The 14,630-nt window shown below is 51.2% G+C and overlaps 1 long non-coding RNA gene across 1 annotated transcript; it reads left to right on the top strand.

The window, feature by feature from the left end:
• The first annotated feature begins 454 nt into the window (after positions 1-454).
• On the top strand, positions 455-10,716 carry LOC109552724 (uncharacterized). The gene is made up of 5 exons (XR_004525227.2): positions 455-1,329; positions 3,134-3,214; positions 4,860-5,034; positions 5,669-5,771; positions 10,584-10,716. It is a non-coding gene; the product is annotated as an uncharacterized lncRNA (long non-coding RNA).
• The last annotated feature ends 3,914 nt before the right edge of the window (positions 10,717-14,630 follow it).

Here is a 14,630-nt window from a genome sequence, read left to right as displayed (position 1 = left end):
CTTCCGTGTTCTCTTGGCCCTTTCTGGTCTCTCTCCTGCCACTCTAGATTTTATGGACCCAGGAGGGAGAGGCCCACGCTGGCTGATGTGTCTGCGTCTGCCTCGTGCTCACAGCTCCATGAGGACAGTCCCACATGGGACTGAGTCCTCTGTGACCGGAGCCCACCCGAGGGTGGGCAGGGAGTGGGCATCTCAGGAAAGGGTGGCTGAAGGAGTAAATGGATGAACAAACAAGCAAAGGAACAAACGAGTGATGACTCATAACTCTTGGCAAAAGAAACCAAAACCCCAGGCAGCCCAGAAGGTCTGCCTTTTCCTGGGAACAAGTGCCCACGTGTTCGAGCTCCCGTGTGCCAAGAGGCAGCACTGCGCTCCGCCTTTCCCACCCACCACCATCCTCCCAGCAGCTCTCTGAAGCAGATGCAGTAGTTCCCTCCCATTCCACAGAGGAAGGGACCCAGACTTCAAGTGACTTCAGATCCTGATCTGCCCAAGCCAGCGTCTTGATCCCCGCACCCAGGGAGATGGGTCTGTGCCTTCACTGCCTCTGAACCCCTTGTTTCATCAACAGGATCCTTTCTGCACATGTGGCACTGAGAGCCCCTTCCCATACGGACAGCGGCTGAACAGAAGTGATTGGGAGCTGCATGGCCCCCTTAGGAGGACGGAAAGGTACCTGCTTTGGAATGAGATACAACTGGGTTTTAATTCTGGCTCTTCTACTTACCAGCTTCGTATTCTCGGCCAAGTCCCATAACCTCTCTGAGTCTCTGTTTCCTCTTGTGTGAAACGAGGATAAGACTATCCACCTCTTGGGGCTGCTGTGAGGATTAGAGTTCAGCCACGGGGAGTGTTTAATACCGGGCTTGACCCACGGCTGCTGAGAAATAAAGCAGTAACGGCAGCGTATCCTTAGTTTGGAACAATTTGTTTTTCCATGCCCCTCAGTAAGGTAAGCATGGCATTTGACACCTTTTACAGATGGGGAAACTGAGGCATGCAGGGGTGAAGTGACAAGCCCGAGGTGCCACAGTTTACGAGGGGTAGAGCTGAGACTAGGCCGCCCTGCCTGCAGATTGCCCTTTGTCTCGGTGCTCTGCGTTGTCCTATGCGGGATGGGGGGAGGGTCTCTCTCTTGTCCACTTGGCCCAGTTGGGGATGAGGACCCTGGTCTGGAAGCCCTGAGTGATCACATCGCCAGCTAAGGCAAAGGCACCATGCTGGGGCCTCGATGGCGGGAAGCAAGGCCATAGGACGTTTGCTGAGGTCAGTGTGACTGCTGCGCCCGCCTGTGTGGCGCCAGTGAGGACACAGCACCAGAACCAAGTGGTGAGTGATGTTGGGTGAGCGGTCGGGGACACCGAGTGTGCTCGGATCTGCAGGTGACAGCGGACTGATCCTCTCTGCCCTGCGTCTGAGGGTCGGGAGAGGGGAGGTCTGGGTGAGACAGGCCTCAGAATGCTGTGCCCCAGGCTCCTGGCCTCCTCCAAGGGGACACTGGAGTGGACCGTCACAGGCCACGGGGAGGAGAGAGCGGTGGGCCGTGCAAAGCGGGCTGCACAGAGGCAAGCACGGGCCCCCGGCCCCAGCCCTTGAGTTGTGCCACCAGGTTCCTTCCACGTAAGCCTTCTCGTGGGAGAGAGAATGGGATTCACCTGTTTTAAAAAGGTTGCGATTTACCTGCATGACTTTGCACGGGGCTCATTGGAGCCCAGGGAAGTCAGGTGCACTGCCTGGGGGCCCCCGGTCTAAGCAGGGAGTGGGAGTCTGCAGCCACCCCGGGGTGGACGGCTCTGCCACTGACACGGCACTTTATCTTCTGACTGGTCTGAGAAAGGGTCTCAACTTGGCCCAGGCTGCGCTGCCAGTTAGGGTCACAGATAGGACTTGGGGACTTCCCCGAGGGATGACGTTCAGGCCCTGCCCCCTCATTTCCCCAGAGCCTCTCGTTCTGACTTCTGGCTCTCTCTCCAGATGAGGTTGTGCTTAGAGGTACGCATGGGACAGGAAGGAGACATCTGTCACATCCCTCTCGATAAACTATTTCCCATACCTATCTCTTCACTTTAAATGCATCCAGAGCCCCACAAGGTGAACCTGGCCTTAGCCTCTCGGGAGCTTCAAGGCTCTGGACGAGGCCGGGTAACTCAGACCCACTCAGGAGTGGGGTGTCTGTCACCCGCCTGCCTTGTGACAACAATGATGCCCCTCATCTCGCTTGTCACCCCCTTGGGGCCCCCCCAAGATGTGGGGACCGGCATTGATTGAAGCCACAGCAAACTGGGCCGGCACTGCCTGTGATGCATGCCGAGAAGCACACCCAGCTGCTTTCAAAGCGCCTTTCTCTCCTCTCCTTTCTAATGAAAACCCTTGTGTAATCTGTTAGTGCCGCGTCTACTGGAGCATGAATTATTCAGAGAAGTCTCTGTTCCGTTATCTCCCCTCCCAGGGGGACGCCCCTACCATTGTCCGCCCTGACGGGTCATTATGCACTCTGTGAATTTAATCTTTTAGGCTATCTGGCCACACAGAAAAAATGTATGAATAACAATTTTCCTGTAATAACCTTCAACTAACCTTTCAACCAGAGTGAGTCATTCCAATCCCATTTTCACATCAAGAGGAGTTAAAGGCATGCAGTTACCTCTCGTCTGTTTCAGGAGCTGCCCCACCTCTGCCGCACCCTTAATTTTTAAAGGGGTGTTGAAGAGTGTTATGAGCCAGAGGAGGGTGTGGGAGGGTTGGGTGGTAAGAGGCGGGTCTGGAGTCCTGACACTAAGTCTGGGCCAGGGGTCCCGAGCCTCAGCTTTTTCCTGTGGACAGGGGAACCGGACCACCACATCCAGGTCCTAGGGCCACTGCATCTGGCTCTCATTGTCCAGCAGCCTGATATTTTTTTTGCCCCATTGAAGGCAACACTAATTCCTTCCTTTGCTCCTGCATAAGGAAAAATTTCCCCTCTGCCCAGAGATTTCCCCAGAGCCCTTCCACAGATGGCAATTTCAGATCAGTTTTAGCTTTTGGTGAGAGCTGTGGTGTCACCATGCTGCTGACATGAGAGAGGACGGGAGAGGGTGGGGCCGTGCGCGCACCCAGGAGCCCTAACCTTCCCCCCACCCCTGGCTTCCCACAGTGCGGCGATCTGGAAGGAACCTGGAGTTTGGAGTCAGGTAACTGACTTTGAGAGTTGGCTCCTCCAGCTGTGTGACCTTGGGTAAGTCACTTCCCCTCTCTGGGCATTGGAAGGGTTCCATGGGGATAATAATACTTTGCAGGGTTGTTTTGAGGATCAAATGAGACATTGAAGCAGTCTGTCTGGCGCAAAGCCCTGGGCCTGAGTTGGTTCCTCTCCTGGGCCTGAGGCACCCCTACCCCACTTTCCCCATCTCCTTTTCCCCTTCCTGAGTTCAGCTGGTTATGAGCACCTGTCTCCCCCTTCCCCCAGGCTCTTTGGCTCTGAGGCAGGGTCTGATACACTCATCCATGCTCAGGTCTGAGAACAGCAGCTCCCAGTGGCTCAACAGACCCAAAGAGAGAGGAGGAAGGATGCTCACTCCAAGGTGGCCTTGGCCCACCCACTGGGTCCTGCAGAATGGCCTTTGACTCCTGGACTGCAGCTTTGATTCTGCTTTTCCGGTTTGCCTCATACCAACCTTCTTTTCTTTTTTAACCAAATGGGAAGAGCAAACCCAGGGTGTGAAAGGACTTCTGCAGGTCATAATTCAGAGGGTCAAAAACAGACGCTGACAAGGACCCTGTGTCCTGACTCCCCTCTGGGTGCTCAGATCATCTCACTGCCCCTTAAAGCGCTTGGATGGTGGTGGCAGTACAGGCCCTCAGGCAAGAGATCTAAACAGACATTTCTCCAAAAAAGATGTACAGATGGCCAAAAAACACACGAAAAGATGCTCAGCATCACTAATTATTAGAGAAATACAAATCAAAACTACAGTGAGGTATCACCTCACACCAGTCAGAATGGCCATCATCAAAAAATCTACAAACAATAAATGCTGGAGAGGGTGTGGAGAAAAGGGAACCCTCTTGCACTGTTAATGGGAATGTAAATTGGTACAGCCACTATAGAGAACAGGATGGAGGTTCCTAAAATACCTAAAAATAGAGCTACCATATGATCTAGCAATCCCACTCCTGGGCATATATATATCTGGAGATATATCCCCATAATTCGAAAAGATGCATGAACCACAGTGTTCATTGAAGCACTATTTACAGTAGCCAAGATATGGAAGCAACCTAAATGTCCATCGATAGAAGAATGGAAGAAGAAGATGTGGAACCTGTACACAATGGAATATCACTCAGCCATAAAAAGGAACGAAATAATGCTATTCGTAGCGACATGGATGGACCTGGAGATTGTCATTGTCACTTAGTGAAGTGAGTCAGACAGAGAAAGACAAATATATAATAGCACTTATATGTGGAATCTAGAAAAATGGTACAGAGGAACTTATTTGCAAAGCAGAAATAGAGTCACAGATGTATAAAACAAACTTACGGTTACCAAGGGGGGAAGGGGGTGGTGGTGGGATGAATTGGGAGATTGGGATTGACATATATACCCCACTATGTGTAAAATGGATGTAAAATGAGAACCTGCTGTATAGCATAGGGAACCCTACTAATGCTCTCTGGTGACCTAAATGGGAAGGGAATCTAAAAAAGAGGGGATATATGTATATGTATAACGGATTCACTTTGCTGCACAGCAGAAACTCACACCATTGTAAAGCAATATTCTAATAAGAATTAAATTGTTTTAGAAAGGGCAGGGACCCTTGATCTCCCTCAAGTCACACCGTGCAGGCCAAGCTTTAGCGAGTTTTTTCTCTCAGGTCACAAAAACGGCCAAGGAGGTGGTCCTGAAGTTCTGACAGTTTCCTCAGTGGGAGATGGGCACTCTGGGCGATCACACAGACAGCACGGAGAACCCCGGGGGCCTGTGTGAATGACGGGGTCTGCGCAGAGAGAGCAAGGTGCCACGAGGGTGCGAATAAGAGAGAGAGACGGGTGAGCAAGCCCTAAGCAGGGTTTATCTGCCGGTAGTTTTCAGACCGTCTTTGCCGCTTCCCATGCTCCCCGCCAGCTGTCCTGCTATCGCAGGGCAGGGATGTGCAGGCCCCGTCCCACATCTGCGTCCCCGCCTGCTCCTCGGCCCCGCCCAGGAGGCCACCACCCTGGCTCTTCCACAGCCCGTATCCTGTACGCTTGCTTTGGTGCCTTTAGAGCATCCCGTCTCCCACTTGACCTGTCTTCCTCCAGAAAGCTCGCTCAGTTTGTCTTTGAGGGCTGGAGGGAGGCAGCCTGGACCCAGCCCTTCCTTCCTCTCCATTCCATGGCCGGTTGGATTCCTGTTCAGACTTTTCCTCCCGTCTCCCTCTGATGTATTTGCCGGGCTCTGAGCGAAGCCCCGCTGCCCCTGCAGAAGGATCTTTCTGAAAAAACGTTCCCCAAGGGCTGAAAGGAAATACAGAAAAACACTCACAATCGTTGCCTTTGGGCAATGGGATTTTAAGTGGGTTTTTAAAGTTTTACCTTTTCCTCCTACTTTTTGGGAGTTTCCAAACTTTCAACAATGTATGTTATAAAAGTTGACAGAATGTAAGAGATCACCGTTCTCAACATGTTTCCCCTCCTACTTCAGATCTAATAGTGATGCTCTGCTGCCCATTTGACACACGATCCTGGAGAACCTACTGAACGCCGGGCACCCAGGAGCCCCACCCAGAAGGCCGGCCTTATGATTGGTAGGTGTAGCTGTTGGTCTGTGAGTTCAGAGGCTTCTGGAAGACACCCTTGTTAAAAGCAAAAACCCTCCACCTGCTAGCTGGGCCCTGCCCCTCAAGAACTCAGACCCGAGGCTTAGAGGCAGTTTTGCTGAACTGCATGGGACTGTGGGTGCAGGCAGCCCCGCTTTGGGCTTTTCTACCAGACTAATGAAAAGTGGAGTTCTCCTTCACACCATAGAAGCAGCCTAGCCTTCTGAGCTTCCCAGGTCTTGGCCATGGTAGACGGAAGAACAGCAGGGGACCCCAAGGGAACTGCCTGCCAGCCTGGGTAGGAATTGGCAGCGACTAAAGACAAAGGCAGTGTTACTGGGCAGATACCATGAAGCCCGCGAGGAGTGGATGCATTCACTGCACGGAGATGTGCCATGCTGGTTTGGAGGCGCACGGGAAACAGTGCTGGGCTCCTTGGAAATGCTTGACAGCGAGCGTGGCTGTGCTGTTTCACGGAAGAGGGCACGAGAGCCGGTAACATCCATGATTATAGAAATGCAAGCCCGTTTTCACTCTCAGACAGAGGGCCCATAGGCTATTGGGCTGCATCTTAGTGGCTTGTTTGCCTACCTGCCCCCTCCCCTGGAGCAGCTCTTTGGGGTTGGGGACCATGGCTGACCCTGCCCTGTTTCCCCACTGTGCCTTGCTAGGGCCCTGCCCCTAACGGTGTGTGTAGCCGGGAAGGTAGAGAAGACAGAGCCTTTCCAAAGGGCGAATGTGAATGGAGCGACTGGGGCGAGGAGTGCCAGGGCCTCTGAGCCATTTGTGAAGGAGGGAAGAATCCAAACTGGCAGCTGAGGTCACCAAGAACAAAGCTCGGGGGCCACCATTAGGGGATCACCCGGACTCGGGCCTGAGCTGCTGCTTCCACGTCTTCACAGGCTCCCAGGAGAAAGGCAGCCCCCCAGGGAGGACCTTTCCTAGGTCAGAATTCGAACACAGATCCATCTGTGTCTGAAGCCTGCTTGCCTAATCCATCCCATGTCCGTTTCCAGCACCCACGAGATAGTTCCCCATCCCCATGCACTTCATCTTAGCTTTGTTGATTTCTCCACTGGCCCATATAACAGTCAACGTTCCTTCACCTCCACTGTCCCTGTCACCTCCTCTCCCTCTGCCCCATTCATACCTCCATCTTTTACAATTATTCCTGACGGCCCGCTCTCAGACCCTGATAGGAACGTGAGATCCTTCTCCTTCTGTGCCAACTAATAAACCCTGTCGTACAGTCTCCACTCCTGGAGAGCTTGCCCTGGAGTCTGGAGCAGATTCTCCCGCAAGGAAAGCGCACAGCAGGGCTGGGGGAAAGTGCTCTGAACTTCTGGTGCCTGTTCGCTCAGATGTTTCCCATTTTGAATGTATATAAAAGAGCAAAATGGGCTGCAGAGCCAACATTTGGGCTACAAAAACATGTCCTATCAACAACAGCAACCTTCTCCCCAGAGAAAATGAGGTTGTGTATATGTGTATGTGTTTTTTTTCTTTTCTTCCGGGGGTGGAAGTGTTGCATTTTAATGCCTGATTTTGGCACTTGGTGCAGAAAAATAATTTTGAGATGCCAGTGGCCAAATTTTCCTCCATCCCACTTCAGAAAACTCGTTTGTGTTTAAATTTCTTGCAGCTGAGTTATATACACAGTACATGGGGGCGGCTGTTCAAAATGTACCCATTTATAGCTCCACTGTATTTTTCCCCCTTTGCAATAGAGAACTGAGACATAAACACCACCCCCATCTGACTGCACACGAGGTATGGATGTGACAAATCCCCCGGGATTTCGGCAGCCAGGCTTTTGTGCACACAGGCACGACACATGTCAGTGCAGATTGCCAACAGGTGTGGCTCAGGGGGAGGACAGAGCGAAGGACAGGTGGGATGACTGTGCAGAAGCTGGTGGAAAGATGGCAGAGGGGATGCACCACCCTTCTCTCCCACAGCCTGGCCCGGTCCCCCTTCTAGACCAAGTGCAAGGCACGATTGCCGGTGTATGGCCAAAATGTGGGATTCTGGGCGATGCTACGGCTCTAAGATTGGCCTCTGCAGGAGAGACGAGGGAACATAAATGTCATCCCGAGTTTGGGGAGTTGCAGTAGCCTCTCTGGGGAAAGGCCCCATTTACACCTCACTGCCCAGTGGTTGAGAAACCAGCTGTTTGGGGACCCTGTGGAATCCAGGGTGATGTGTATTGGGGTGCTCCGGAAGCACAGCTTGTTTCTGAGACCCATGAGCTACAACGGACAGGCACTGTCCTCCCATTTCGCAGGTGAGTACCAAAGAGGCTGAGTCACTGGCCCACCGTCACACAGCCAGCCGAAGGTAGAAAGGAGCTCTGGAGCCTTTCTGGAGCAAAGGCAGCAGACCCTGAGGAGAGTCTGAGGGGAATGGCATGGGTGCAGCATGACTTGAGGGGCAGAGGAAGCCTTGCCTCACCCATTTGCAGACCTGAAATCCTTCTGGGGAGAGTCAGCCATTGGGTTTTGATAAAATTTCCCAAAGGTGATAGAGCACTAGATTCCTGGGATATGTGAAGTGTGAAAGGGTCTCTGTGCCCAAAGAAGTTTGGGAAATGCTGATTTAAAGAAATGTAGACTTTTCTACCTTGCAGGACTTGTCAGAGCCTTTAATGTGCTAATGATCCAATGTGAGGCGTGGGGGCACAGGTTGGAGCCTCCAGGATTTCCCAACCCCACTGACCAGGGCACTAGCTTCACCACGCCCTTACCAGGGCTCTGTAGACACACATTTTGTGAAACGCTGGATTGCGGCTGTGATGAGTTTAGAAAGGTGTATTTTCTTGGGGAGGAGTAAAATATACCAATATTGATTAAACTCTCCAAAATGCAAAGTGGTTTGCAAAAATTAGCTTTGAATCGTCTGGAAGGCTCAGAGGAAACGGGACACAGCAAAGGTAAGTTTCAATTAGAAGAACAACAGAGGGAAGTGAAACCACCTTAAATCCAACTTGAGAAAAGCTTATTTAAATGTGTTGCTGAAAAAAACAAAAAAGAGGTTTCGTGCTTTGTAGAAGTTAGATTTGGCACCAGGAACTCTTCAGCTGAGACTGAAAGGCGCTGACCCATCGCTCTAGGAGCCTGTGTCCCGTGCAAGCAACACGTGGCCGGAGGCATCATGGGAAACACCTGTTGGCTGGGAGTGGGGGGAGGGGGAACTGGGAGCTGAATTGTTCTTCATTTTTAAGAGGAGAGAGATTTCTGCTTCTTTATGGAAGAAAAATGTTTTGTTTGTATTTGGTTTTGGTTTTTGGTGATGCCATGATTTGAGAGCACGTTTTTGCTCCATCAGAGGGTTTTTTTAATAAATGAAGCCCAAAGGCAGGGGCTGGATCTCGGGCACCCCCGTTGCCTGCCTCCTAGTTTAGGGCTGAGTGCATAAGGGAAATAGTTCTGCTGAACTGGACATTTGACTCCTGCGTTTTTAAGATGGAATTCTAATGGAAAAAAATAAGTCTGCACATAGTCCTTTCTGGCAGGACTGTCCTGTACATTGTGGCTGTTTCCAGAAGAAGCCCAGGGTTGGGAGGTGACTTGGGGGTCCATGCCTGCCTCTGCTTCCCTGTGGGTGGCCACAGGCAAGTCTCTTAACCTCTCTGAGCTCCAGTTTTCTCACCATAAAATAAGGATCCTAAAAGCTGCCTTGCTTATCTCTCATGTGATGGAAGCGTTAAAGGAGTGAAGGAATAAACACATGTTGTAAAATTAAGACGCCATACAAATACCAGTTATTATTACATGATGGCATTTAAGCAACGTCAGGAAGGCCTCCTTGCCTATCTAGAAATACCTTTTGTCAAGGATTGTCAAGGGTCCTGAAATTGTATCATTAGAAATGCATTCCCTGGGATGTTAAAGGCTTTTAGATCTTTAAGACATCTTCACTAAAATGCATTTGGGAGACATCAATATGAAGCCATTATCTCTGCGCCGCCGAGAGCCTGGCGGAAGAGATGGACGTGTCCAAGCTGGTAGCAAACTAGCAAACCAGCTGAGGGGGCAGGGAAGTGATAAAGAAAAGTAGGTGTTCCAGGAAGGGATCCCCAAGACTGTGAAAGACCAGAGCTTCTTACCCTTGACTGTGCCCACAAATGGCCTGGGGATGGAGTTAAAATGCAGATTCTGACGCAGGGGGCTTGAGAGGGGCCTGAGAATCTGCATTTCTCACAAGCTTCCAGGTGATGCTGATACTGCTAGTCTGAGGTCCACATCTGTAGTACAAGTAGAATAATAATACTAACAATAACTAACAGCAAATCCAACCCTCCCAAGAACATCTGGCTTTGGCCGAAGGCCTAAGCACTGTAGGATTTGGTGGTTTGGGAGGAATCCTGTACAAAGGCACTGCTGCCTTGTGGGAGGAGAGTGACTAACGCACGGGGATGCTGTCTGTTAATTTGGATGTGTTGTTTTGTGTGGACTTGGTTAGTGAGCTGTGCTCTTGAGAACCGTTAAGATGTACATGCAGGATGGGGCCTTGAGACCTTGCTGGGCTCTACCCTGCCACCCTGACAGAGTCCAGTGTGAACTAGATCTCCCTGCCCACCCTCATCCCCTGCCCCACTTTCCCCTCCCCTTGCTTTGTCACCTCCCCCTAGCGCAGGTTTTCTCGAGCCTCTGGCTCTAATCTGCGTCTGTGTGTTGAGTGGTGTTTATGTGTGTACATACATTTCTACCTATCTATCAATCTGTCCCTCTTCCTCTCTCCCAGTCTCTCCCTCCTCTTCCTCTCCATCATCGAATCATCATCTCTGTGTTTCTTCTCTAGTAGCCGGTTCCCGGAGGAGGGGTGACGTATCAACTCACCAGATCAGTGTTTACTCGCCAGGAATCCCGGGCATTCTAGCACTGGATGATGAGCCCCTGAGGGCAGACGCAGGTGTTCCTCTGTTTGGAGCTCCACATCTCGGATCAGGCATGGACCAAGAGATGTGACAGTTGTAACTTGTAACAGCTCCGTGTGGAGCTGGGTTTGCAGGTCTCACGGCAGGCACCTCTGAGCCCCAGGTGAAGTGTACACTGCTCCCAAGCTCTTGTTTTCCCCGGTCCTGGAAGTTACCACATGAGGATGAATAAGGAAGACTCAAAATGTAGTGAAGGAGACCAGTCATCTACCACCATGGGAGCCCAGCTGATTATCTGTGAACAGATGACTGAAGGACCTCTCCCCCCTGCATGGCCAGGGCGTCCTTCAGAGAGGATGACTGGGGAGGGGTTAATGCCAGGGGGAAGCCTGGGCTACCAGAAGGGAAGAGCCGCACGGTACCTCTGAAGAGGGGGACTGGGGGAACACATTGGTCTCCCAGCATCCTGGGCACATGGCACCTGGTGCGGGGGAAGACCTGTCCTTACAGGGAAGGTCAGGTCACAAATATTTAACTTGATGACTGGAGCTCACTGATGGGCGCGTGAGGGCTCATTATACTACTCTGTCTATTTTTGTGTAGATGACATTTGCCAAAATAAAAAGTAAAGGAAAGAAGAAGAGAGAGAGAAGAAAGAAAGAAAGATCAACGCATGTCATGCTTTCCATACTACTTTCTGATTACAAGCTGACTGCCCCTCTTCCTGCTGGTAAAGGTGGCTCTGATCCTGGCCACGTGGTTCTGGCTTACTTGGTGATCGTTTTGCCCTTTGCAAATTAAGAATGTGGCATTCAAGTTTGGATGAGCACTGCCCCAAGTGTGGTAAGGGGATCAGAGCCTACGTGTGAACTGTTTGTTACCAGAATACAAGGTAATCGAGGGTAAATAATTTAGAAACTTCTGTAGCCAATGACTTTGCCCTACTGTCCAAGCTCATGGTCAGTGGATGGGTCTTGTGAACAGGGCTTGAGGGTAGTCAGATTCGAGTGGTGAATGTCATGTGGTGTGAACTGGGGCTTGATGACACACAGTAGGACCAAACATCAGACCATGATGGAGTGGATTTTTTTTTCAAGTGGTATCTCACAACATATGGCTTGAATCCTTGGGACTTTCGACGGCGTCAGCCAGTCCTTTAGAATCTAGTCGTGGAGAGCCCTAACAAGAAATTTCTAGACCTGCAAGAAGAAGACCCCCTGCAAGGACCCTGGTTTGAATTGCGGATCTCCCTACGGGGGCCTGCCTGGTCCACCTGCCCAGCCTCCCTGCCGTACCCTCACCCATCCTCACCCATCCTCACCCAGCTTGTCGAAAAGCAACAGATGCAAAGAGCCTGCAAGGGCAGGACAGTTTCACGGGCTAAGCCAGATCCCCGCTCTCCCTTTTCTCAAATTAAAATGGAGATGTGCTTCAGCTGCCTCTCCCACATCCCTCTTCCTGGGAGGACCTGGAGGGGTCCTCAGGGGGGGGACAGAGGGGCACTCAGGAGCCCCACACAAGCTGTCGAGGCTGTTCTGGAAGTGGGTAATCTCTGAAAGGGTGATTTAGAGCTCAGCGTGGCAAGGCTGGAGGCAGCGAGGTAGCTGTTCCCCACGGCGCTCATTAAGTTTCCATAGATTGCATTTCCTGCCTCCCCCCGCTAGCCCTCCAAAGTGCCTGTTACTAATTGATAAAAACACTGCGATCGTGACGGAGTCCGCTGATTGCTGGAGCAGGCAGACACAAGAGACGGTAAAATGTTCCGTGTCTCTCTATCAGGCTCTCAGGGGCTCAGGAGGAAGAAAAAATTAAAAAAGGGAAAAACAACAACATGAAGAAAGGAATATGAAAAAAAAAACTGTGTTGTGAAATATTAATCAGAGCTGTTTGCCCCCGGGGGCCAAAAATATGAGGCGGCATAATCAATGTAGCAAGAGCTGCCCAGCAACATGTCTTTGAGAAGCTGATTATTGCGGGTAAACACAGCTAAATATTCTGAATCTTTGGACTGTGCCTCTGGTGTCGCTTGAGAATCCGATTCCCTTATCATCCTTCTGCAGGTGTGGCCCCGGGGAGGAGCGTGGGAGGTGTTGGCAGGACATGGCTTCCTGGGCAGGGAGTCACTTGGGCCCCAGTAGGAGCTGCTTCTGTTCCTTTCCAAATGCTGATCAGGAGGGGTGTGGGGTAGGGGGTAGGGGGTGGACGATGCCCAGGGAGGTTTGCGTGTGCCTGTGGGCTGGGGCCATCGTCCAGAGTTGGCTCTTAACAGCTAATGACCCGATGCTGGCCATGTCAAGGGAGCCCCAGTTCTAGAATGGCCTTCCTGAGGGTCCCCCAAAGGAGCCCAGCTGGTTTTAGGGGGAATCGGGTGGAGCATTCAGGGGTCTCCAGTAAGAATGGAGTCTTTCCAACTAAATTCTGCATTGGGGAGGATTTGGTTAGTTGACTGCAATATAAGCTCACAGTATGCACATCATTGCATTAAGGGGTCCCCATCCCTTGAGCTCAGTGATTAAGATATGAAACCTGCATGCAAACTGGAAGGGAATGCTCACCTGTCACTATGGGCCGAAGTGAGCGTGGGGACCTTCCAAACCTGGGGGTGGATCTCACCTGCACAGAACCTGAGGCTATCAGAATGGAAGTGACTTTGGAGATCAGGTATCTTCCTCATTGAGGACAGAGGCCCAGAGAGGGACAGTGACTTGCCCAAGGTCACACAGCAGAGAGAGGATTCTTGATGCATAGGCCAATCTCCCAGCACACCCTTGGGGCATGAAGAAGGAGGAGCAGGGGCAAGTGATGGAGACTGGTTTGCATTAAGCCTTCAGGCTTAAGGAAAGCTCCCTGTCAGCTACAAGGAGCTGGATCAGAGGGGAATGAGCCCAGGACAAGAGACAGTCCCCCCTGAATTCCTGGGTGCTAGTTTCAGCTCCACAGCTAAACTTTTGGAGAACCTTGATTAAGTCACCCCCCTCTGAGCCTCAGTTTCCTCATTTGAAAGGAGTTTGACTAAGTAATGATAGCAAAGACCTCATCAAGTCCTGATGAAGGAGAGCAGTATTTGAGGTGAGCTGTGGCCAGGGTTTTCTCCATGAAGGACAGAAAGAGGATGGGGTTAAGTAAGGCAAACTGGACCAATCACAGCATCCCCCTATCCAGGGACCATGGGGTTAAGTAAGGCAAACTGGACCAATCACAGCATCCCCCTATCCAGGGACCAGCATCCCCCTATCCAGGGACCAAGTAAGGCAAACTGGACCAATCACAGTATCCCCCTATCCAGGGACCAAACTGGACCAATCACAGCATCCCCCTATCCAGGGACCAAACTGGACCAATCACAGCATCCCCCTATCCAGGGACCAAACTGGACCAATCACAGCATCCCCCTATCCAGGGACCAGGAGAGCAGCTGCCACAAAACGATTCAGGAAGAGAATCGCCCTCTACCCCAAAGTGTCCTGAGTTACTTTGTTCTTCTCTTAGTGTTTATTATGGAAACTCAGAACTCCATCTCTGTTCTCCATCAGTCACAACAGCAGAGGACCCACGCCGGGGGAGGACCTAGGCAGGCAATGGCTGATTGCTTTGGTGAGAGTGGCTTAACTTGGGAAAAAAGTATTCCTTATTGGCTTCAAGAGATGGTCATTCAAGCCAATTGGGCTGATAATGGTAATTGTAACTATCATTTGTGGAGAAAGTACATTATTCCCAATCTTAAGCCAATTCTACCCATTTTACAGAACTGGAGAGCAAGGATTAGCAAGGTTCAACAACTTATCCTAGGTCATAGAGCTGGCCAGTGGTGGAGCTTGGATTTGAACAAGGTCTCTGTCTGATTCCCAAGGCCCATGACCTTCCCACTATACCTCCCATTGATGTCAGGGGATAAAGAGGAAATGGATGTTTTCTAATGCTGATTTCTTCTCAGGCCAGGAAAGTGAGCTTCAGGCCGGAAAGGAAAGAGT

Source organism: Tursiops truncatus, chromosome 2 (assembly GCF_011762595.2).
Source record: "Tursiops truncatus isolate mTurTru1 chromosome 2, mTurTru1.mat.Y, whole genome shotgun sequence".
NCBI classification, from domain to species: Eukaryota; Metazoa; Chordata; class Mammalia; order Artiodactyla; family Delphinidae; genus Tursiops; species Tursiops truncatus.
Note: the sequence above shows the minus strand (reverse complement) of the source record. Positions and strands in the feature narration are given on the sequence as shown.